General features: G+C 39.8%; 1 protein-coding gene across 1 annotated transcript in view; it reads left to right on the top strand.

Annotated features, from left to right (window-relative positions):
• The window catches only part of stk17a (serine/threonine kinase 17a), a 71,414-nt gene that overhangs the window by 1,225 nt on the left and 47,307 nt on the right, over positions 1-22,882 (top strand). The window lies entirely within an intron of this gene.

Here is a 22,882-nt window from a genome sequence, read left to right as displayed (position 1 = left end):
GTTCTCAAGCCATATGTTCTGTCTTCTAATGATACCCGATGCTTTAAATAAGTGCTCTTTTTGCATGTTATATTAAATGTCTGCGTAATATGTGTGAATTGAAAACGTTTACACAAGAATCCCTGTGCATTATTGTATCTGGATCTACCATTTTATTGTTTATTGCATGCAAATGGCTGATGCATGGCTTCAAATACATGCACATTGCTGTGCTGTTTCAGACGCATTGATCTCCCCTTGTACTGCACAGTGAGAGACATTTAATGAAACACCCTATAAAGTTTTGCATGCAGTGCTTTAATGTACTCAAGTTGGATGACATGATGGGAAAACGGAGCAGTTTGATGGCCCTGGCGCAGATGCCAGGGCTCAGTGGTTTTTAAATCAGCGAGTAAGTCATACATGGCACAATATGTGCTTTGCCAAGTCTCTGTAGGAGCTCAACGCTATGAAAACACTGCTCTGATTTTACTGACGATATGCAATGCAAGCACAAAAAGATGTGTGCAGCATGTGTATTATTTTACACCCATGCACAACCAGCTTTAATTTCTCTAATATCAGAAATGTGCTAATTGAGCTGGATGGTCAATGCATAAATATAGAGATGATTACTGAAGCTTGTGCATGAGTACAAGTAACCCTTTAAGTATTTATCCAGAATGATCTGACAGCCCATTAAGGCAAACTCTTGCACATGTAATATCAGCAGGCCATCTGATCCGTTTGTTTGCAAAACACATCAGGATTAATGGCCAGAGTGCCACTGTCTGGACGTCTGCCACCGCCTGATTAGGCCAAGCGATTTCGTCTGAGAGCAATTAAGCAAGAGAAAGTCACTGATTTGTCCTATGTCGAGCATGTTTTACCAATCTCCCCAATCTGTTTCCCAAAGGTAAACTTGAATAACTCGGGATTGGCTGTTTATTTTGATGGCTATGCTCATTTTCACTTTAGTGTGTGATTTCAGTGGCTGCCAAAAGGGTAAGGATTCTGGTTTTCATTATGAGAATCACATTATCTAGATATTGCCATTTAGAGTCTAGTTAGCCCAAATATGTACACCGATCAGGCATAACATTATATATTAATATTGTGTTGGTCTCCCTTTTGCTGACCTGTCGAGGCATGAACTCCACTAGACCCCCTGAAGGTGTGCTGTGTTGTCTGACACAGCACACCTTCAGTAGAGAGCACACATCAATAGAGAACACACTTTCTTTCTTTTACTGAGTTTAATTTTTGACAGAACTGTTGCAATTATTTATTTTGACAACAGAAAGTCTTTACTTTACTACATTCAGTCTTACAGACTAACTCAGAACTGTTGAAGAGTTCATTGATTATATAAAATTCAAAGAAGATTGAATAATTTAGGCTGACTGAGCAAGTTAAACTTTAGCTATAATGTAAGCCCCTTGCCTGGAGGTGGGGAATAACAAGAAAAAAAATGTCAAATTCACTCAATATTCCATGATCTAATTCACTATACTATCTCAATTAAAATCAAGTACACATTAAATGTATTCATTTGTGTTGTAGGCACTAAAACAGTCCAGTATATAATAGTCAAACTAACTTTTATGTTGAAATAACAAAGGTTTCTGTGCCACCGCAGAATGGATGCTGGCCCCTGCCCGGCCACCCCTATAAAAAAAAATCCTGGCTCCGCCACTGTGTGAAAGCAATGTCTCGTAATATAAAAGTAGTGCGCAAAACAGAAAAACAGCGCAAGATAAAGTAGAACGTCAGAACAGTGACGGTGAAGGGGAAGAGGAATCACCACCATGTACCGCTAGGTTGTGATACAGTAGCAGCAGTAGCTAGATATGATAGTCTATCAAAATAATGAACTCCTTTTAAACTTAACAACTTAGTTAAGCTCCCAGTAGTTAACTAGCCACCACACTAGAGCTGTGGAATATAATATTTTTTTATGTATGGCAACGTTGATACAAAAGATTCTGCATAGGCTACATAATTAAATAGGCCTTATCATACACATTTCCTATAATCTTAAGAACATTTTGAGACGCCATGAATATGAACTAAAATGTGTTTTTAACATACTATCTCTGTATTTTTTTTTTTTAAAAGCACATTTTAGTTCCTATTCAATGGTGTCTTTAAGTACCTTATGGAAATGCGCTTTTTCACTTATATTTGTGTATTTTATATAACAGACCTATAGATTTGGATGTTACCATTTATTCCCATAAAATAAAAGGCTTTGTGATTAAAAAGACTGAATAAAATTGAAAATGATTCAATGACAAATGCATTTTTAACAGTCACTTGTTGCCACCTGGTGGGGTAAAAGGGGTGGGACCATAACTTTTAACGATTAATTAAGCAGGTCCAATGGATGAAGGGGCCCTCAGGAGGTAAAAGCCCAGGGGCCCCTTATAGTCTTAATGCGGCCCTGACCCAGACCAGGCTTTTAGTATGTTGTGTATTTGCTCCAAATGCTCCTGTTGTCTTCTGTGCCCAGACTTGAGTTTTGTTTGATATATTTAAGAAGCGTGTTTTCTTTGAGCAGGTAAAATTAAAGGTTCAGTTCATATAACTCACTTAAAAAATTGTATACGGATGCAGTGAATCGTGATGCATCGTGATATCGAATTGAACCCAATCAATGACATGATAATCGTAACCAAACCGTGAAACCAGTGTAGGTTCACACACCCCTACAAAAAAAGTGTAGATGTGTTGCATAAAAGTAGGGCTGGGCGATAAATCGATTTTATGGATTAATTCGAGTTTTTAGTTTACGACGATTTTTGTGAATGAAAATCGGTTTTCTCTTTAAAATCCGCCGACGCTCCCCTCTGGGCTCCCGTAATGGCTCAGCACTCCCCGCGCGCGTTTGCCACAGAGGTACACAAACAACAAGGATAGCGTCTACATTCAGTTTTTCACAGAACAATTTACAATACCCCGCTGCAAAGTGTGTTTGAAGTCTGAACGGAACCGCGCTAGGCGCTATAGCCTACTCATTTAAAGCTGCGCTGACACGAACGCAGCGCGAGCTCACACACGGGCCAATCTCGTGACAGACACGATACACAGCGCTGGTGATCCAGTGAGAGACCGTTTAAATCAACACACCATCGCTACTGTGATCTAGTGGAAGCGGTCGGCGCACAATTCTGTTATAAACCACAGATATCAGATGAGATCAAACAGAGCTGAGCGAAGGTCAGGGGTTTCAGTCAAAAATCACCAACATTCACCATGATTTACTGTAGTAAAACCACATGGATTTAATGTTGTTGTTGTTGTTATTATTTATCTCAGGATTCGTACAACCTTTTGAGATTAAAATTCAAGCACTTTCCAATGGTTTTCAAGAGCTTCACACTTATTTCCAGCACTTCAAAGCTCTAAATATCCGATTGTAATGTTATTTTTAATGTGATGGTTTGTAAAACTAAACGTTTAAAGGGGGTCTTGTGAAAGAAATAGTGGAATGTTTTTTTTAGTTTATTTTTTAAAAATGTGTAATCCATTTTGTAGCATTTTTATTTAAAAAAAGATATGAAATGCCCACCACTATAACCAGCAGAAGAGCACTTATTGATTTATTAGCGATTTCCACTCCCTAATGTATGGAGAAAAGTACGAAGTCACAGTCTCAGGAAAAACTAAACTTTTCTTCAAATTGTGACTAAATTACAGTAAAGTAAAGAGCTCCTTTAATAATCACTGAAGCTGTCAGTCAGTTCAGTGTGAGACTATTGAAGAACAACGCTAATCTATATTTAATAAGAGCATAACATTTAAATTTTCCCTATACTTTTTTTGCACATTACTGTTGTTAATAAAAGTTAATTTTATCTGCATATCAATTCATAAACCTTTGATATGTATACTGTATATTGCAAAAGATAAGGTGCCCATTTATACTGTGGAATAGTTGGGGATTATTCACATGCTGAAAGTTTTGCACCCCAGGTGGCACTTCTACCAAGCCGCAAATATTTAATTTTACCTAAACAAAATAAAGTTAAAACTTGTTTTGAACAATTTCTTTGTCATCTGCAGATTGATTTTAAGTAGGAGGGGGAAAAAAATCGTTTTAAATCGTAAATCGAATTTTTGGTGAAAAAATCGGGGATTTTTTGGGGGGGCCATATCGCCCAGCCCTACATAAAAGGTTTCTAGCCAATAGGCTAATTTGCAACCCCTGTCCCTGGTCATGCCTTTCTAAAAACATATACCCAATTTATTTACACAAGACAACACATCATCCAACACTGACAATCCATTAAAACTAAGATAGCTCAGTGTCCACATGTTTGATTTTCTTTCAGCCAGAATTTCACCTTTCTATTAAATGTTAGATGTGTCTCAGTGCATGAGGTGAAACTGGAGCAGTGCTGTGGTTTCTAGAGGCTCAAATGTGGATAATTGCAGGGCCGCTGTACTGCATTCCTCTGGGAACACCCATTCGTGTCGGATCAGAACCAATCCTCCACCATTGTGCGTGGCGTCGGCCAAACGCTTTAGATCCACAAGCGTCTGTACGGGAACACATTCTGCCTGAGATATTGGACTGTGTAACATGAGAAGTGTAATTTTTCAAACATTTGGGTGACATTGTATCTAGCGTGCCAAGTTTCTTAATACCATTACAGATTTGTTAATGGCAGTGTGCCAGATACAGTTTCCTGGTGTTAAAATATTTAATTTTAAACCTCTAAATGAACTGAAATGCACGGCACTCATGCATTGATTTAAAGGGATAGTTCACCCAAAAATGTAAATTGTTATTAATTACTTACCCTAATGTCTTTCAACACCCGTCAGACCTCTGTTCATCTTCAGACACAAATTAAGATATTTTTTGTTGAAATCCGATGGCACAGAAAGGCCTTCATTGACACCAACAAAACAAAGATTCGAACCGTTATGAATCATGAATCGATTCACTGACTCATAACGGTTCGAAGCTTTGTTTTGAAATCGGACATCACTATATAAGTCGTTATTTTGGGGGGTTTTGCACACAAACTATTCTCATCTCTTCATAAATGATTGTAGAGCCGCTGTAGTGAGATGGGCTTTGTATCGACGTCTTTAGTGCCTTTATGGGTCTTGAGAGAGGAAATGACATTGGTGTCAATGAAGGCCTTTCTGAGCCATCGGATTTCAACACTAATATCTTCATCTGTGTGTGAAGATGAACGGCGGTCTGACGGCTGGCCAACCACAGGAGGAATCAATGACACAATTTACAACTGATTTTCTAGAGCACTAAATTAAAAGATTGTAATGCAGAAAGGTCCTTTTACGCCGGACGCGATTTTGACGTGCGGATAACTTGCGCAATGGTTTTATATTTCGATCAGCTGTTTGTGTAATGAGCACTTCCACACCGAACGCGAATGTGCTGCGGCGAAAAAACGACATTTATTTTTTTTGTTTCGATGTTGATTTTTTTTACTCTAGCGGTTACAAAAAACGGTTTCAACCAATCACACACAAGGAAACAAAGGTGACAAAATGTCCAGTTGATGTCGAGCTATTCAGTCAACTTTAACCTTCGCCAGGCATGGCGTTTCTCATGAGATTGCAGCTGCTGCTGTGTTTGCCCACTGTATGCTACAGACAGCAATAGCTTATAACCTTTTATAAATTGTTGATTTTTTTCTAAACATTGTGTCCGCGAATCCGCGATTATGGAAAGTGAACGTGTTGCCATCAGTACGTCTGTGGCACTGAAATGTTCACATTGTGACTCGACTGGAAACATCTGCTCGGATCGATTGGTTCCTGAAGTGCGCGGTTTGTCTCGTCAGATGCGCTTCCGTCTCTGGAGGAGATCCTCAAATTGTCCCACAGACTTAAGAAAGTAAGTGCAGAACCGGCCATGATAAAGTTTTAGCTCCTGTTCAAGATTAGCATCCTCCCCTTCAGACTCTGTTCTATAAGACTGGCTGCTCCCAAATCCTTATTTTCGGTCCTTTAAATAAAATGAAAAGCTCGTCTTCACTAATGATGAAGTGCCCGTGTTTTCTCAGCTGTCACCGCGAATGTTTTGTAATGTTGGAGCTCTGAAATGTCGCAAATTCGTGTCGCGGCTGATGTGAATGGTTTTGACGCAAAATATTCACATGCGAAATATTCGTTTTGCTTTTTCATTACGCTTCCGGTGTGAAAGGGCCTTAAAACGTGTTCCTTCAGTGTTGATCTCTTTGAGTCCTTGTTATCTTTTAATTAAGGTCTGACATTTGGGAGAAATGTGTTTGCGGTGTAAAAATGCATGACACCACAGTCTCACTGTTGTCTTGAGCAGCATGTCATCGGCTGAGAATCTCTCACCCTTCTCCCAAAAATCCAGAGGCTCTTTCGTTTCTGGCTGAGTTCTGCCGCTTGATTGACGGATCTGTGCGGTGTGATTTATATATTCCCAGTCTCTGCTCTTTCCCAGAGAATCGCGGCTCTAGCAGCCGAGTGGGATAGCATGACATCATTGTTGTGCCATTCATGTTGTATTGGTCTCAAAGCCCGGTGGCAACATCTGCTGGCAACGGAGCGGATGCCGGAGATGTCATGTGAAAGCCAAGTTTGTTATTGAAGCCCCTTTAGTGCTCGAGTGTCAGACAGAGGCGATGATGATCTGAGTGCCAGTGTAAATTTCCTGTCCCACGACAGTCTATATACCAATTTAAATTGCCTACTTTTTAGAACAAAGCCCTGATATATTTAGGGATGGATAACGAGACCCGGTTTTAATGCTGCCTTCACATGCTATCTGAATTATCGTAAATACGAGTTTTCAAGGTAAAAATTGCGCATGAACGCCCTCTGATGTCACTGGGAAGTTCGGAAATAATTTAGGATACCCAAGTTCCCGAGATGGCCGTGGCATAACCCTTCAAAATGGCGGTTGGGAGACGAATTTCTGCTGTGGCAGGAGTTTTATTCGTTTTTTTTCAACGACAGTTTCATTGTCTTGTCTTTAAAGTAGTACATATTTACATAAATTAATAATCATTTGAAGCATATTGTGTATTTTAAACACATCGAAAATCGCATCTAGTTGACCATCATTCCAGAATAGTGAGCAAGCTGACTATCTAGATAGTGTGGTGAAGTAGCTAAACAATAGGATCATGGCTGACTGAAAACTATTACCATTTTAGTCTTAAGCAGCCTTTATTGTCTTCATTATGCCTTTAGTGTGAATGTGATTATAAACGATATGCTTTCATGTTGTGCTATTGTGTTTGCCAGTGAGTCTATGATTTTCTGGGAAATTACTGAAATGGTTATAGTGTAAATTTACATTTTCCAAAGACGCACAAAAGTATGAACCTGGCGTCCTCCATTCTCTCTCCGACAACAAAGCTCGTAATCACGACTTCCGAAGTGGGAAACTTCCAATAGCACGTGAAGGCAGCATAAATGCGCCCCAGTGCCAAATTATGAAAGGCCGCAGTATCGATAAGCTCTGATGCTATCTGCTGTCAGTACTGGAGAACTGAAGAAAACACACTTACTATTTATAATCACTACATAGACGTTATAGTGCGAATTGTATATTGCCAGCTCTTTCTATTCACCTTATTTTCGAATGCGGAAGTAAACATGGGTCCAACTTCCGGTTTTTGTGCGGCACTTCCGTTTCCTCGCTTCCCTGGGCTAACTAATGTTATCTGAACAAAATTAGGGAACTACGTCGTGGGAACATTTCCAAAAAATCGCTACATAAACGAAATGGCTGGTCAGTGCCACACCCTCAAACTATTCACGAGTGGGAAGATGACATGAAGTGGCCATATAACGTACGAGGACATAGTTAACAGAAAACATACCTAGACTACTTTAAACTATGTTAGCACCAAGCTAATATAGCAACACCTGTTTTAGTGCTCATTCAAATAATTATATTGCATTTATTGCTTCCAATTTTTTTAATTTTTACTAGTAGGGATGGAAAAAATACAATATAGTAAATGACAATATACTGTTGTCAGTGATATACATACAGTTCCTTTAACATTGCCTTGCGTAGCAATTCAAACTTCGGGACTTCGTAGCCCAGCCACTTTTCTGGTATCGGATGGTCTTCTGTAGGTCTTGTGTGCACAAAATGAAAAGAACAAACATACGGTCGCTTCTGTGGTTTCTTCAAATTTAAAGCTTAAAAGTTAAAACCACAGGCAAAGGGATTCGTCATTCTTCGGTGGGGGGTAAAGGTCGTAGGGCACCTTGCATCCACATTCAGCTCTCGTACGCGTTTGATGAACAAAACACCCGTGCCCCAAGTTAGGGCTGGGTGATATAACGATAATTATCACGATAAATTCTCTATATAATGCTTACGCGTTATGCGTAATGCTGTGTGTGCGTTTTGCAGACGGGCTTCTGGGTGCTGCACCCGCTGTTGTTTGCAGTCAACTGTTGTTATTTCTTTCAAAAATAAGGTGAATAAGCAATAATATTAAACTACGTAGGCTATGCGTTACGTTTTTGCTAGTTGAAAACTAGAAGAGAGAGATGGTGATCTCTCACGCGGAGCTACAGCGCGCATGATACGACAGTCCCTGATTAATGAGTGACCATGATGGCCAACAAAGGTTAAGTCTTGTTACACTTCAGGCCTGGGATATTAATCTAATTGTATTTTTGATTCTGGTTGCCAAGAATTATAAATAGATATGAGGTAAAACTATTAAAAATGCAGCGTTTCGTCTTGCACAACTTACTTCCCTTCGCAGCTGAGCATTGGTTCCCCTAAACCTCAAACTCAACGCCAGAATCGGCTCAATCGGTGATTATTGTAAAATGCAGTCTACTGTTGCTAAATTGCAGGATGTGTTTGATAATAAATAGATGGAGCTATTAAAAGCTAGGGGTGTAACGATATATCATTAAACGATATATCACGATATAAAAACATGACGATATGTATCGTTGATGGAAATCTGGTTCGCGATATAGAGTTCTTTTATCCAAGGCTCAACTTGCTGTAGCCGGCCCTATTTATAAGGTATAATTCACCCAAACACACATTAACAAATGTAGGCTATCACAAACGCAAACTCTGTCATCATATACTCGCCATCATGTCGTTTTCCGTTTAACTTCCAAACACAAATGGAGATATTCTTTATGAAACCTGAGGGATTTCTGTCCCTCCATTTTTTTAAAGTCCATTCCTCTCAATCTTAAAAGATGCAAAGAATGTCATAAAGGCGTGTAAAAATAACTAATCGAGTGTCTAATCCAAATCTTTAGTCTTCAAGTCTTCTGAAGAGATACAATGGATTTATGTGATGAATATATTTATCACGACGCACATACTGTAGTAAGACATTCAGATGATTGCGTGATGCGCGAAAACAACATGAGGGTAAATGCAGAATTAAAATTCTTGAATGAACTAAATGTTTACAGTTTGAGACTAGCGGTCATTCTGACGAGCTTTCTTGCGATTAGAACCGTATTTTAACGTTTAAAATTTCACATTTAAAGAAATCTAGTATTTGACCATGTCTAACATGTATTCAAATGTAAAACCTACAAATAAGTAAGCAGTTATGATCTGCAATACTTTAATCAACTTGACTATTATTTATTACAGAGCCATACAGGCACTTTGCGGATAATGACATTACAAATGAAAATTATTATTTTTCTGGCCACAAAATGACTCTAATTGGCCTCTTTGCATTGGATTTCTCTTTTAACCTTGATTACTACACTAATTGTAATATAAATAATATTAAAATAAAAAATTAAGTGGTCATTAATGGACCATAATTATTGCACAAATAGTATTTAGTACCAAAAGATATCCTCAAAATATTCAATAAATATTACTAAACTAAAATATAGCTTATTTAATAACACTTATTTAATAGAAAATTGGTGTACAGTCACATTTGACTATGATAGTAAGGAATATCTCGGGGCTAAATACAAGAAGAGAGTAACATTACAATGTTGCATCTCCATCACTCTCCATTTTAAAATGTCACCGTAAATGCGGTTGATATAATAATCAATGCACACTATGCTGTACGGTTTACCAAAAATTGCTGCAAATACCTGTATAGTGAAGCTGTTGTCTATTCCAGTGTTTCCCAACCTGTTTACCTTAAATCATCAAAGTGCTACAAAGGGAGGAAATAAAATAAAGCAATTAGAGCAATTAAGAATGAAATTAAAATCAACACAAAAATGTAAACACAAAGCAATTTAAACATTAAAAAACTTTCTAAACGGGTTTGTTTTTTAGTCCCTTTTTAAAAGCACCAGTTGTTTGTGGAGCATATCCTAGTGTCTATTAGGGATGTCACAGTACCAAAATTTCAGTAGTCGTTACTGATACCATAAACATTTTACGGTTCTCTGTACCAATTGTTACCACAGCTAAATGTTTTTATTTTATTTATTTTGTTTTGTTTAAAAAAAAGTATTCAATGAGTTTATTATTTATAATAATCATTATAAGTAAATAATACATAAGCATTTAAAGGCTACATGTGGTTTAAACGTTAACATTGTTTATAAAAAAGATCAAGTGAAAAATAAGCTAGGCATAGTTATTTTTATTATCAGTAGTATTCTATTATTATTACCACATAGAGATGCAGCTAAATCTTCTGTACATCAGGAGCCTAATATAGTTCTGTCAATTTATTTAAATTAAGCAAAAACTTTTATTTTGACGGGTTGCAGTGAAGACCTTTTTAAAAAAATTAACAACACCGATAAACAAACCGCCTCAGTTTCGCCGTCGTCATCTCACGCGCCTATACCAAAAACTCGAATTAACTTTTTCTTTCTTTTTTTGTGTGCAAATTCGACAAATATTCAAAATTCAAATTTTTATTTGATGACCCTAATCGTTTTAGTTGGTGTAAATGGGTCTTTGTTTCATGTGTCTCGAACCACAGCCCAAACTGGGGTAATAGGGTTTGTCAACACGTCATTTGTTTGAGAAGGCATGGCAAGCAAACCAGATCTGTTTTCTGAATAATTACCACTGTTTAACAAAGCGAGGTGCTGAAAGGGCATAGTCAGGTCTAAAAAAAAATATAAAAAACAGAGGCTTTCAGAATGAGGTAATGCTCTTTCCTAAGACATTTAGAAAACATGTGCCTCTCTCTGCGCTGGGGTCACATGTCAGAGTTCATTATTCCTGCATGACACCGAGCAAACAGGAGCGTTTCCAGCCTTCTGTGAACGTGTGTGTTGTTTTTGTTCCCTGTCTTTAAGAGCTGTTGCTCCTGTCAGAGTGGCTGATGCTAATTACCAGAAAACCAGCACTTTCCCCCCCGAGTAACTCTGAAACGGAGCAAAAACGGGTGTTTCGCTAAAGTGCACACTTGCTTAGAAAATAGAGTACCGCTGCCCTCATATAACACATTCATTAAGTGAAGTGTAGCGTGGCAGAAGGTACACTGGGAATTTTTTTTTTTCCCGCTGCCTCCTTTAACGAGTGTGGCGTATGAAGCCGAGACATCAATAATGGTGCTATAATGTCTTCCATCCCAAATCTGGGTTTTTAAAGGACGTGTATGTAAGATTGTGGCCAAAACTGATACTGCAATCACTTTCAAATTTACATTTACATTTACATTTATGCATTTGGCAGACGCTTTTATCCAAAGCGACTTACATTGCATTCAAGGTACACATTTTTACATTGTTGTCATTTCTTGCTTTCCCTGGGAATCGAACCCATGACCTTGGCGTTGCTAGCGCCATGCTCTACTAGTTGAGCTACAGGAAAGACTCAAATGACTGCAAAGCGGTGTATCTATATAATATAGAATATACAGAATAACTTCATCTCTTCTCTGATGTCGAGGGCGGGGCAACCTGTCACTCACATAAGATCGGCCAATAGCAAACCACAGCCACCCAATCAATTCCCCACAGACACAATCAAGCCCCGCCTACATTTGTTCTTGTTTGATAAGCGTTTATCTTTCGCAATATTGCAATTGAGGAGCCATCACAATGTAATTTTCTTGTTTTGTTAAACTATGCCCTTCTCGTTTTACACTGTGCATGTGCACTGAATATTAAATAAGTTAGTAATGATAATATAATGTGTACAATGGTGATTTTGTACTGAAGCTCCGTAGATTTGCGCTTAATAAGCCAAAACAGAAAGTGAGAGATGGACTGAGTGCGTGCAATTCTTCGGAATGAAAAGTGTGTTATAAAAAATCTATTATTATTAATTACCTGCGTCTGTCCTTCAGGCCGAGACACATTCGTGAAAAACTTCCAAGGCACGCAAAATCTGTCTTAGCATCGACGCTAAACGGACGCTCATTGTTAAGATGATTTCAACAGCCGCTGCATTGAGCACTGTAATCGGTTTAAAAGTCCAATCCGAATGAAAATGCTCCATATAAACACCTCAATCGAAATAAAAATGCCCAAACCAAATATATATTCGAAATATATTCGAATACATTGCTTGATATTTAATATCTGTTCAAATATAATAAAAAATAAAACAGCCCTAATGTGCTAAATGCTGGATAGGCCAGATGGTCTTTGTGTCTTCTGCCCTCTGAGAACCGGAAATGGTGATTTGTATCGTAAGTCTTTTCTTGGTGACTTTTCCGTAAATGCATTGAACTGTTTTTTCCTATAGAGTGAATAATGGCATCTTGTTGAATTGTTTCTCTCTATTGCCAGTATTCTGCATTAGTGCCAGCCTTGACATTTTTCATATGGGTTTTTCCCCCGTGTATGAATGTGCATGACTTTGACGTTATTGACTACCAATGTGATTTGGATGCTGCAGAAAGGCTTCTAGATTAAATTCTGTAAATACAATAAATGAGATGTGATTTGAAATCGAGTGCACTCAGAACTAGTGCATATTCTGATACAATATTCAATGTTTGGTTTTAGATTGTTAAAAGCATCCATTTAATAATAGGGATGGGCAATTTCCCAAAATATTGTATTTTAATATTTGGGCTCATAAAATATATTTGTATATTTGAATATTCATTTATTTAAATTAGGTATTTTGGGGAAAAAAATGACTTTTTTTCCCATGTCGTCAGCATTTCTGAACAAGCTTATGATTAGGCAATGTACACAACACTCATGTTATATCTTAAGGTTTTAAAACATTAAACAGTATGTGTAAAAATATATAAGCCTTTTGAAAAGTGAGGACCGCTGACTGATGATCTCAGGTTTTACTATCCTTATGGGGACATTTGGTTCTCACAATGTAATATAAACAAGTGCACACACACACGTTATACGTGAGTTGGTATATGGTTGTCGTTGTCATGTTTGTATTGTTTCTCATTTTCATTTTGAGAGAAAAGATAATATTATTGTATATTATTATCGGTGAGAAAACGTGCCGCTGACAGACGTTGCGGAGGCAAAGATAACGATTAAGTGAAGCACTTTGTGTTTTCTGTTCTTAAACCCTCGACGAAACTTAAAGGAAGCATTTGTCTCGAGATCATTTTGCTATCACAAGTAATCTCGCCCTCACTCGGGGTAGAGATGGGCTCACCCACACTCCTGAACACAGTGATGCCCTTTCCTCATTCGGCTGGTGTTTGGATTTCATCTGATTCTCGCTGTTCTGGTGATTTTATGATAACTCAGTTTCATTAATTTATTTTATCAAAAGTAGCTCCATTTTGTAAGATAATTTTCAATGGTCATTTTAAGTAATTCCAAGCGTCGCGAGGCAGACGATGACATTATGTGATCAAAATACACTCAACTTATTAACCCGCTCCACAGCAGCACCCAGTGGATTGAGTTATAACTGCGAGATTTAGAGGGATTTCTCATAGATAAACTGCATTTACAGCCAGCAAATCAACGCAGTACAATTCTAATAGTAGTTTTAGATTTTGAATATTAATTACAAGTAGAATATTCGACAATTTGGACCAAAGACAAGTAATGTTCACAGTCTCATAATTTCTCCATAACTTGCAAGTTGGCCGACTGCTGACCATATTAACCTATTCTCGGAGATCAGACCATCTGCTCTTGATATGGCGGTTATTTCACATAAACCGTGACCCTGCCATCAACCCTCGTCCTGCACGCATGAAAGCCATTGAGCTCGGGCAGTTTGTGTGCGTTCAGCTCTGGAAATGTGCTGACATGGCTGTGGAAAGCTCATTTTTAAAGACACCAAAGTTGCCATTTTCCAATCACAGTCCGTCTTTTCCAGCAGCTTCAGAACAGAAAGGCTCTCAGCTTCGGTTAAACCGCAGAGCACTTTCTGAATTCCACGTAATAATAGACGTCCTATTTGACACAACATCTGCACCACATCATGGCGAGTGCAACCTAAAAATTGGTCGTTGGTCAAATTTCATTTGTAAATGATCTGCTCACGTTGTGAACTGTTGTCCTGATTAGTTTCGCTCTAGCGCGACATCCGTTGACGTTCTCAGGAGCCAAAGCCTTTCCCCTTAAAGCATCAGCGGGGAATGATGGACTCTCCAAAGCTTTGATTGGCCGTCCGGAGACCTCTGGAGTGGCAGGCATTATGTGAAGAGCTTAGAGTTTCTTTATCACATTCCCCGTGGCATTGGTATTTTTAAGAAGCTAGTCTTGAGCAGCAGGACCAGATTAACGCGACACCATGGAAATGGAGGTATGCCAAAGCCACGCAGTCAAGGGCAGTTAAAGCCTATTAGGTTTTCAAAGGAGCGGAAGGTATTTTAGTGCTTCTGAATCAGTCAGAGCGATTACGGCACCGCTGGGATTTTATGAATGCTGGCTTCTGAGTCTTGCGGCTCAATCAACAACTTCTTACTCCTGCATGGTTGCATTCTCTGTTTAAACACTTACCGTGCTATCCACCTTTTTCTTGGTTAGCGAATTTACCCATGATTCATTGCGTGTTTGAACCGGAAGTCTGTTGTCCTTTTCCTGTTCGAAGCTTATGTATGTTTAATAGCTTGCTATCTTGTTTGCTGTAAAAGCCGGTGTTTCTCCATGGATGAAGCACAAATGGACAAAAAATGAAGGTGGATACACACAGGCCTGTCACGATAACAAATTTTGCTGGACGATAAATTTGCCCAGAAATTATTGCGATAAATGGTAATATTGTCGTTCTGAGACCATTTTTAGGGCCCTATAAAATCTGTTTTATTTTTTCCCAAATTCCGTTTTTTCCGTTTTAATTTTTGCAGATTCCTTTTTTTCCGTTAAAATGTTTGGCAATTCAGTTTTTTTAACCCTTTACTGTTATTTTGGTTAAAAAAAAGGGTTTGCTTTTAATGTTAATATAATAGAACATAAAACTAAAAATAGGAATGACCTTAAATTTACTTTTATGTTTAAATAAACATCACATTTACTTTTTAGGACAAATATGATATTTGGCATAACACTGCACTTCAAGTACTTCAAATATTAATGGTTTTTAGCTTTAAACTTTCCGGTAAAATAAATTATAATAGTTTATATAAGTTAAAATGAAAGTGCTCCAGTAGCTTTTTCTTTCAAGTATTTTTTTAAAAAAAAGAACTAAAAAAAAAAAATTCATAAGAATCATCTTTTACATACAGTACTATTAAGTAAAACATTTAAAGCTGAAAATTAAGATTAAAAAAATAACATTTCACCATGAAATCATGTAGTGAATTGTTCTGTGTGTTTAACAATCACCATTATGATATCCAGAGCTGTGAAAAATAAAAATACACGAAAACACAACACTGCCAGAAGTTTTTCCCCCAACTTCAAAGGCCCCTTTAAATGATTAAAACTAGATGCTTAATTTTAACTTTAAGGTTACTTATCATGTAAACTACCCATAGGCTACAGCATGTTAAATGCATGTTTGGAACAGACTAACAGAGGGGAAAACGGTCGCATTTGCAGCAGATATGCATTGCTGCCTAATGTGCACATTATAAATCAAAGCACGAGATGACAGGGGTCGAGCAGAACACCGGAAAATCTGACAGAATGGACAATATTTGTCTGTCTGTGCAATACACGAGCGCGGCTCAGGTGCGCGTGACCAATGCTGCCTGAGCACAACGAGCGCGCGGCTCCCGCTCTCCATACGCAAAGCTGCCTGCGCCGCCTGCGCGTGCAGTGTGAAACCGCCGTTAGCGTCGAGTTTCTTAACTTTTTCGCTGCCGAAAGCAGAGCCGTGGAGACCAACTTCGCCATACTTTCATTGTTTTGAAGGGCGAGCTGAAATGACGGGAGGGGTTGTGTCGCGGAGATTTGCTTCCCCCCGTCTGCACTTTCCTCAGACATACGTTCTTAACCCACACGACACAGAATTTCATTACAAATATGTACAATTCCGGGGAAACCTGCGTTAACACTAGATTCCGCGTTTATATGCAGATTCCGCGTTAATATGCCAATTCCGCGATTCCGTCCGCGATTCCGTGATCGCGGAAATTATAGGGCCCTACATTTTCATCTAAAATAATGATAATGGCATAAAAATGACCATTGACTTCCATAGTATTTTTTTTTTTCCTACAATGGATGTCAATGGCTCCAGTTAACTGTTTGGTTACTGACATTCTTCAAAATATCTTCCCTTGTGTTCAGCTGAAGAAAGAAATTCATAAAGGTTTGAAACAACTTGAGGGAGAGTAAAGGATGACAGGATTTAAATTTTAAAGTGAACTATCCCTTTAAAGTGTAAGTGCTAGAAACAACATTTTCCTGATTCCTTGGCTTAAGCCGATTCGATTCCAAAAAAACTACATTCAATTCTTTAGACAAATAACTAGTCTCCCTGTCCTGAAGAATCCCATTAAAGAGATGCTTAACTTTACTCTCAGATTTTATTGGGACAGATTTTCCTCCCCTACTTACCCCATTAATCACCACATTTTTTTGAAGAAAGGCGGAAGGCAGTCCCAGCTGTGTGTAGTAAATCTCAGGAGTTCTGGACAGAAATGAGGAAAACTTCCTTTGATGGCTGAAACCCTTTCTGAACCCATGATTCTCACATGAGCCTGGTCAGCCCAGCCATTTTGTTTTACTTCACAGGTCACCCAATTAAAATGTACACTGTATTGCCAAAAGTTTTGGGACGCCTGCCTTTACATTAGGGCCGTCAAAACGACAAATGACATTTGAATATTCCCTCAAAAAAAAAAAAAAAAACGAATATTCGAACATCTGGTTGCGCATTTTGTCGATGACACGCATTAGGTCAATAACACAACAAATGAATAAAAAAAGAGACATAAATACTTGTATAGGTAGCCTATTTAAGTTTAAACATGTTTGACAATGTATTACTTACACAAAAAAGTAAATCAACTAATGGCCAAGACAGCAGACCTCACACTCTCTGCGCATAACGGTTCAAATGAACAAACTTTAAGTGCTGATCAAGAGTTTTGTGCAAGCAATTTAAGGTCGCCTCTTGTCCCAGATATAACAGGCTTCATTCAGTAGGGTTTAATCTGGAGTCGGCCCACCCTCTCTAACAGCTCCAGCTCTTCTGGGAAGGCTTTCCTCAAGGTTTAGGAGTGTGTTTATGGGGATTTTTGCCCATTCTTCTAGAAGCTCATTTGTGAGGTCAGGCACTGATGTTGGACGAGAAGGCCTGGCTCTCAGTCTCCGCTCTAATTCATCCCAAAGCTGTTCTATCGGGTTGAGCTCAGGACTCTGAGCAGGCCAGTCAAGATCCTCCACACCAAACTCCTCATCCATGTCTTTATGGACCGACGCTTTGTGCACTGGAGCGCAGTCATGCTGGGACAGGAAACTGATCCCACAAGTTGGGAGCATGAAATTGTCCAAAATGTTGTGTATGCTGAAGCATTAAAAGTTCCTTTCACTGGAACTAAGGGGCCAAGCCCAACCCCTGAAAAACAACTCCACCCCATAACCCCCCCCCCCCCCCCCCCCCACACACACACACACACACACACACACCAAACTTTACACTTGGCTCAATGCAGTCAGGCAAGTCTCGTTCTCCTGGCGATCACCAAACCCAGACTCGTCCATGGGATTGTCCGACTGAAGCGTGATTAGAGCAGTGAGACGTGTTCTCTGAGCGACCAGAGTCCAGTGGCGGCTACTTTACTCCACTGCATCCCACACTTTGCATTGCTCTTGGTGATGTAAGGCTTGGATGAGCTGCTCGGCCATGGAAACCCATTCCATGAAGCTCTCTCCGCTGTTCTTGAGCTCATCTGAAGGCCACAGAAGTCTGGAGGTCTGGAGCTGTTGACTCTGCAGAAAGTTGGTGACCTCTACGCACTGTGACCCTCAGCATGCGCTGACCCCGCTCTGGGATTTTACGTGGCCTAATACTTCGTGGCTGAGTTGCTGTTGTTGCCAATGGCTTCCACTTTGTTATAATCCCACTAACAGTTGAGCGTGGAATATTTAGTAGTGAGGAAATGTCAGGAATGGACTTATTGCACAGGTGTCAGCCTATCACGGCCCCACGCTTGAGTTCACTGAGCTCCTGAGAGTGACCCATTCTTTCACTAATGTGTGTAGAAGCGTCTGCAGGCCGAGAGCTGGAGTTATACACCTGTGGCCATGAAGAGATTGAACACCTGAACTCAGTGATCTGGAGGGGCGGCCCAATACCTTTAAAGTGTATATCTGTAAAAAATTTGTGCATGATGCATGCGTATGAATTCGATCAAATTGCATGTTTATTTTTTGTTCATAAAAACTACTTCCACTGAAGATGCATTCTGATTTAATGTCGACCCGAACCATCATATCGCATATTACATATACATAATGATTTGGTGGGGCGGCCCAATACTTTTGGCAATGTAGTGTATATTTGGCTGCATTTCATCTTTCCATTTTAAGTTTTTAATTTTTTTTAATCAGTACTTTGTTTCAAGTGAATATTGTACAGGTTTTCACACAGACTGCATGAAGTTGTCTTCTGTTAATTTCAGCTTTCCTGCATGGATTCATGTGCCATCAGAAGCATCTAAAATGGCTTTAGCAGGTGAGCTAGTTCCTGCTTTTACGTTCTGCTGATCCTGCAGTTCTCCGGTGTCGGTCGCTGTGAAGAACGTGCAGGAATGGACTAGGAATGTCTGTTTTTGGCAAACAAGCCCTTTTTAAAACAAGCCATTTATACAGACACCCACATGCACCTCTCAGGACGCCCATCAGTCATTCTGCCTTGAGAATGGAGCATTATGAATAAGCATCAGCGTGGGTGTGTGTGGTTCGGGAGCAGATGGACTGAGACGGCCTGTTCAGGATATCTGTGATTCGGGACTTCCTCGCAGGGCCATTTGCATGCATTTCGTCCACAGCTCAGCCGTCTCTTTTAGGAAGCTCGATCTTCCGCCAAGCCGTGTGTCTGAGCAGCGTTTCACAGCTTTCTCAGCCATTAAGTGTGCTCCTGAGACTTCACTCGCTGCATTTTAAATCACTCAAATCTGTTTTAAGGATTTGTCTGGTGGCTTTTTTTTCCGTCAGTCACCTTCCAGTTCATGTGTTAGTCAAACGTGACATTTAGGGATGAATAATGAAACCTGGTATTAAATGAGCCCTGGTGCTAAATTATGAAAGGCCGCAGTATCGATAAGCTCTAATGCTATCTGCTGTCAGTACTAGAGAACTGAAGAAAACACACTTACTATTTATAATCACTATATTATAATCGGGTCTCTCCAGGATTGCGCAATATTTTTTTGTGATTTTTGCGATCAATATGACTGATTTTGTGGTGGTAATTCCCCGAAATATGCGGAAAAAATTGCAATGTTTTTTTTTTTTTATAATTAAAGCAACACTGGGTAACTTTTGCTCTCGGGGTCCCCCTACAGTTGGGAAAAAATAATGTCCTCAACTACTGTCGTAAGAGCTGTCATCCTACATCAGAGGACGCCATGGCGGGTGCATTTGTTGACATGACAGCCCTGATAGCCCTGAACTAGTGATGCGCGGGTCGTCTCATAACCCGCGGACCCCGTATGTCTATTTAAAGGGGGGGTGAAACACTCAGTTTCAGTCAGTGTCATGTCAATCTTGAGTACCTATAGAGTAGCATTACATCCTGCATATCTCCGAAAAGTCTTTATTTTTTTAATAATTATATAAGAAAGATGCGCTGTTCCGAGTCTTTCCGAAAAAAGCCGAGCGGGTGGGGGCGTGTCGTGTGAGCGGAGCTAAATAATGACGTGTGCAGCAGCGCGCTGCTATTGTGTTGAGTCGAGTGCGTCATCCCTAACAGCGGGAAAAAAACTTTATTCAAAATAAAAATATGGCTTTTAATCAGATACAGCCATACATCTATGATCCGGAATCAGACCCAGAGGCTGCAGTTGAACAGGAGCAGCAGCAAAAACGACTAGAGCAGGACGTCTGTATGTGGTACAAGTTATACACTAACTATATAATATGCTGAGCGACTTGTGTTATTTACATATTTATACTTGAATTATATCGTCGTATTTTTGTCTTTGAAGGTGTACATGTGGGAAGTGTAGTTGTGCACGTGTGTTTGTGTGTTTACGCGTGGTTTGTGTAGACAGTAAGCGGACTAAAAAAAACACAGACATTTGAAGCAGTCTCACTCACCCTTCTAACGTTGGGACTGTTCCATCCTTCAGCATTAGGCGATTGGGAAAATCCGGCGTCGAGCTGGGCCTTGTTTATGAAACAGTCGGCACCGAAATGCAGCGAACAGATATAAACATTCGCGCAACTCAGTTGCTGATCCGGAAAAGCAAATTCCATCCACTGTTGCCTTAACGCGGGGTTTTGGCGAATCTGTGCAGGACTGTCTTGGTCTGGCAACCAAAAACGCACTTTTTGATGTCATTGTTAATTGTGCACATCCCCTGTCCAGCAGCCTACGAGCCAGCGCTTTGATGGGCGTAGGCTGTTGCTTTCGCTCTCTCCCTCTCTCTCTCTCACGCGCTTCCGGTAGAATTGTCCGTACGGCCCATACAAGGAAATTCCGCCCCCATTAACGTCAAAGGGGACGCATGATCTCAAAAAACTTGCCGAAACTTATGACTAACCGGAAGTAGTATTTTTGACAAAGAAATACTCCCATCAAACGTCCACCTTAACTTTTGAAACTTTGTCTATGTTTAGTATGGGATTCCATGTCTTTAACAGTGTAAAAAGATCAGTATGCATGAAACAGCATTTCACCCCCCCTTTAATGGTCGCGGGTGCGTGCAGCACTAACAGGAGGAGTTCGCATGCAGGTGTTCTTCTGGCGGCGCGTGTGAAATGTCTTCATCCCAGGTACAGTCAGTGGCGTATGCTCCAGCATGTCATATGAATATAATTTCATGGGTTTTATTTTTTTCAAACGCCAAATAATCACGATGCTCACGTTTACAAGCCAGCGTCATTATAGTAGTCTATTGGTTAGCGTTTTCCAGAATCTATATGATCCTTCAGTTCAATGTTTGAGTGGTCGGTAATCACCGTAACAAGCAGGACAGCATCGGTCGGGCACGCCTCCTTCAGCTCACGCCGACGAGCAAACGCTGGTCACATGTTGATCCTCGTCCTGCCTTTAATCACATCACTCTCTCGTTTCCTCTTATTGCTTTCCTCCAACAAAACCTTTTCTTTCTTATGTGTCTCTGCTGCTTCGGACATGACTATATTATCCGACAAATAAAGTTGGGCTCGCACGTCCGAATGTAAGGAAGTGTGTGTGTTGGTGGAAGTGACGTATATGCCGTAAAGCAGTCGAATTTTGTCGTTCTTTTTGTTCTCGGGTTACTACCCGAAACCCGAAGTTTAAAAGTACGATTAAAAACGATACAGACCCCGTCAGGCTATGGCAGACGTGTCATTCAACCTTTTGTAAGTCGATTTATCATCACAAGAGTCTTGAAAATATATTATGAACGTTGAAAAGCTATCTGGTGCTGCTTTAAGATGCCACATTTACCATTGCACAATAGTCATACTTAACAATAGAACAAACAAAATGCACAAATCTATGACAAATTAATACAACATCAAGATACAAACAGTGCTTTAAGTCGTTTCTTTTTTTTTATCGGTTAAGTCAAACTACTGTTTTTTTTGTTTGTTTGTTTTTCAGTCGTTGCTATTTGATATATAGCCTAACCTATAGGTTGCTTTCACTTTAAATATTACTGCCTACAGTAATACATGGACCTAATAGCCTGTCACACGTCCCAAACCTATTCACTCAAGACGCCTCCAAGACGGACGTTTTGGCATAATCATGGGTGTGTTTGATTATGATTGTTCAAGGGCATTACGCCTATAGAACAGATCTGTATACTCGCGAGCGCTGACAGTCAGCGAGTCCTCAGCCAGTCTGACATCGGTCCTTGTGTCAGGACGTGGCGAATTGAGTTTGTGGTATACAGCACTTTTATTAACTATTATTTGAATTGTGATCTCGCAGATATTACTTTTATTTAGTCATTCATCCATCTAGAGTAATTGATTCGCCCGGTCCTTGGCACTTGGCACGGCAGGCGAGGAAGATTCACTTTCGCTTTTACGAAGACCGTGCAAGCACCACGACATTTGTAATCCTCATTAAAACAATGTATTAAAGGGGGGGTGAAATGCTGTTTCATGCATACTGATCTTTTTACACTGTTACAGACTTGGAATCCCATCCTAAACATAGACAAAGTTTCAAAAGTTAAGGTGGACGTTTGATGGGAGTATTTCTTTGTCAAAAATACTACATCCGGTTAGTCATTAGTTTCGGCAAGTTTTTTGAGATCATGCGTCCCCATTGACGTTAGTGGGGGCGGAATTTCCTTGTATGGGCCTTACGGACAATTCTACCGGAAGCGCGTGAGAGAGAGCGAGGGAGAGAGCGAAAGTAACAGCCTACGCCCATCAAAGCGCTGGCTTGTAGGATGCTAAACAGGTGATATAACCAGTAGCTACTGACTTACCCACTGATAGG

This window comes from Pseudorasbora parva, chromosome 24 (assembly GCF_024679245.1).
Source record: "Pseudorasbora parva isolate DD20220531a chromosome 24, ASM2467924v1, whole genome shotgun sequence".
Taxonomy (NCBI): Eukaryota; Metazoa; Chordata; class Actinopteri; order Cypriniformes; family Gobionidae; genus Pseudorasbora; species Pseudorasbora parva.
This window is presented reverse-complemented; position numbering and strand designations above follow the sequence as displayed.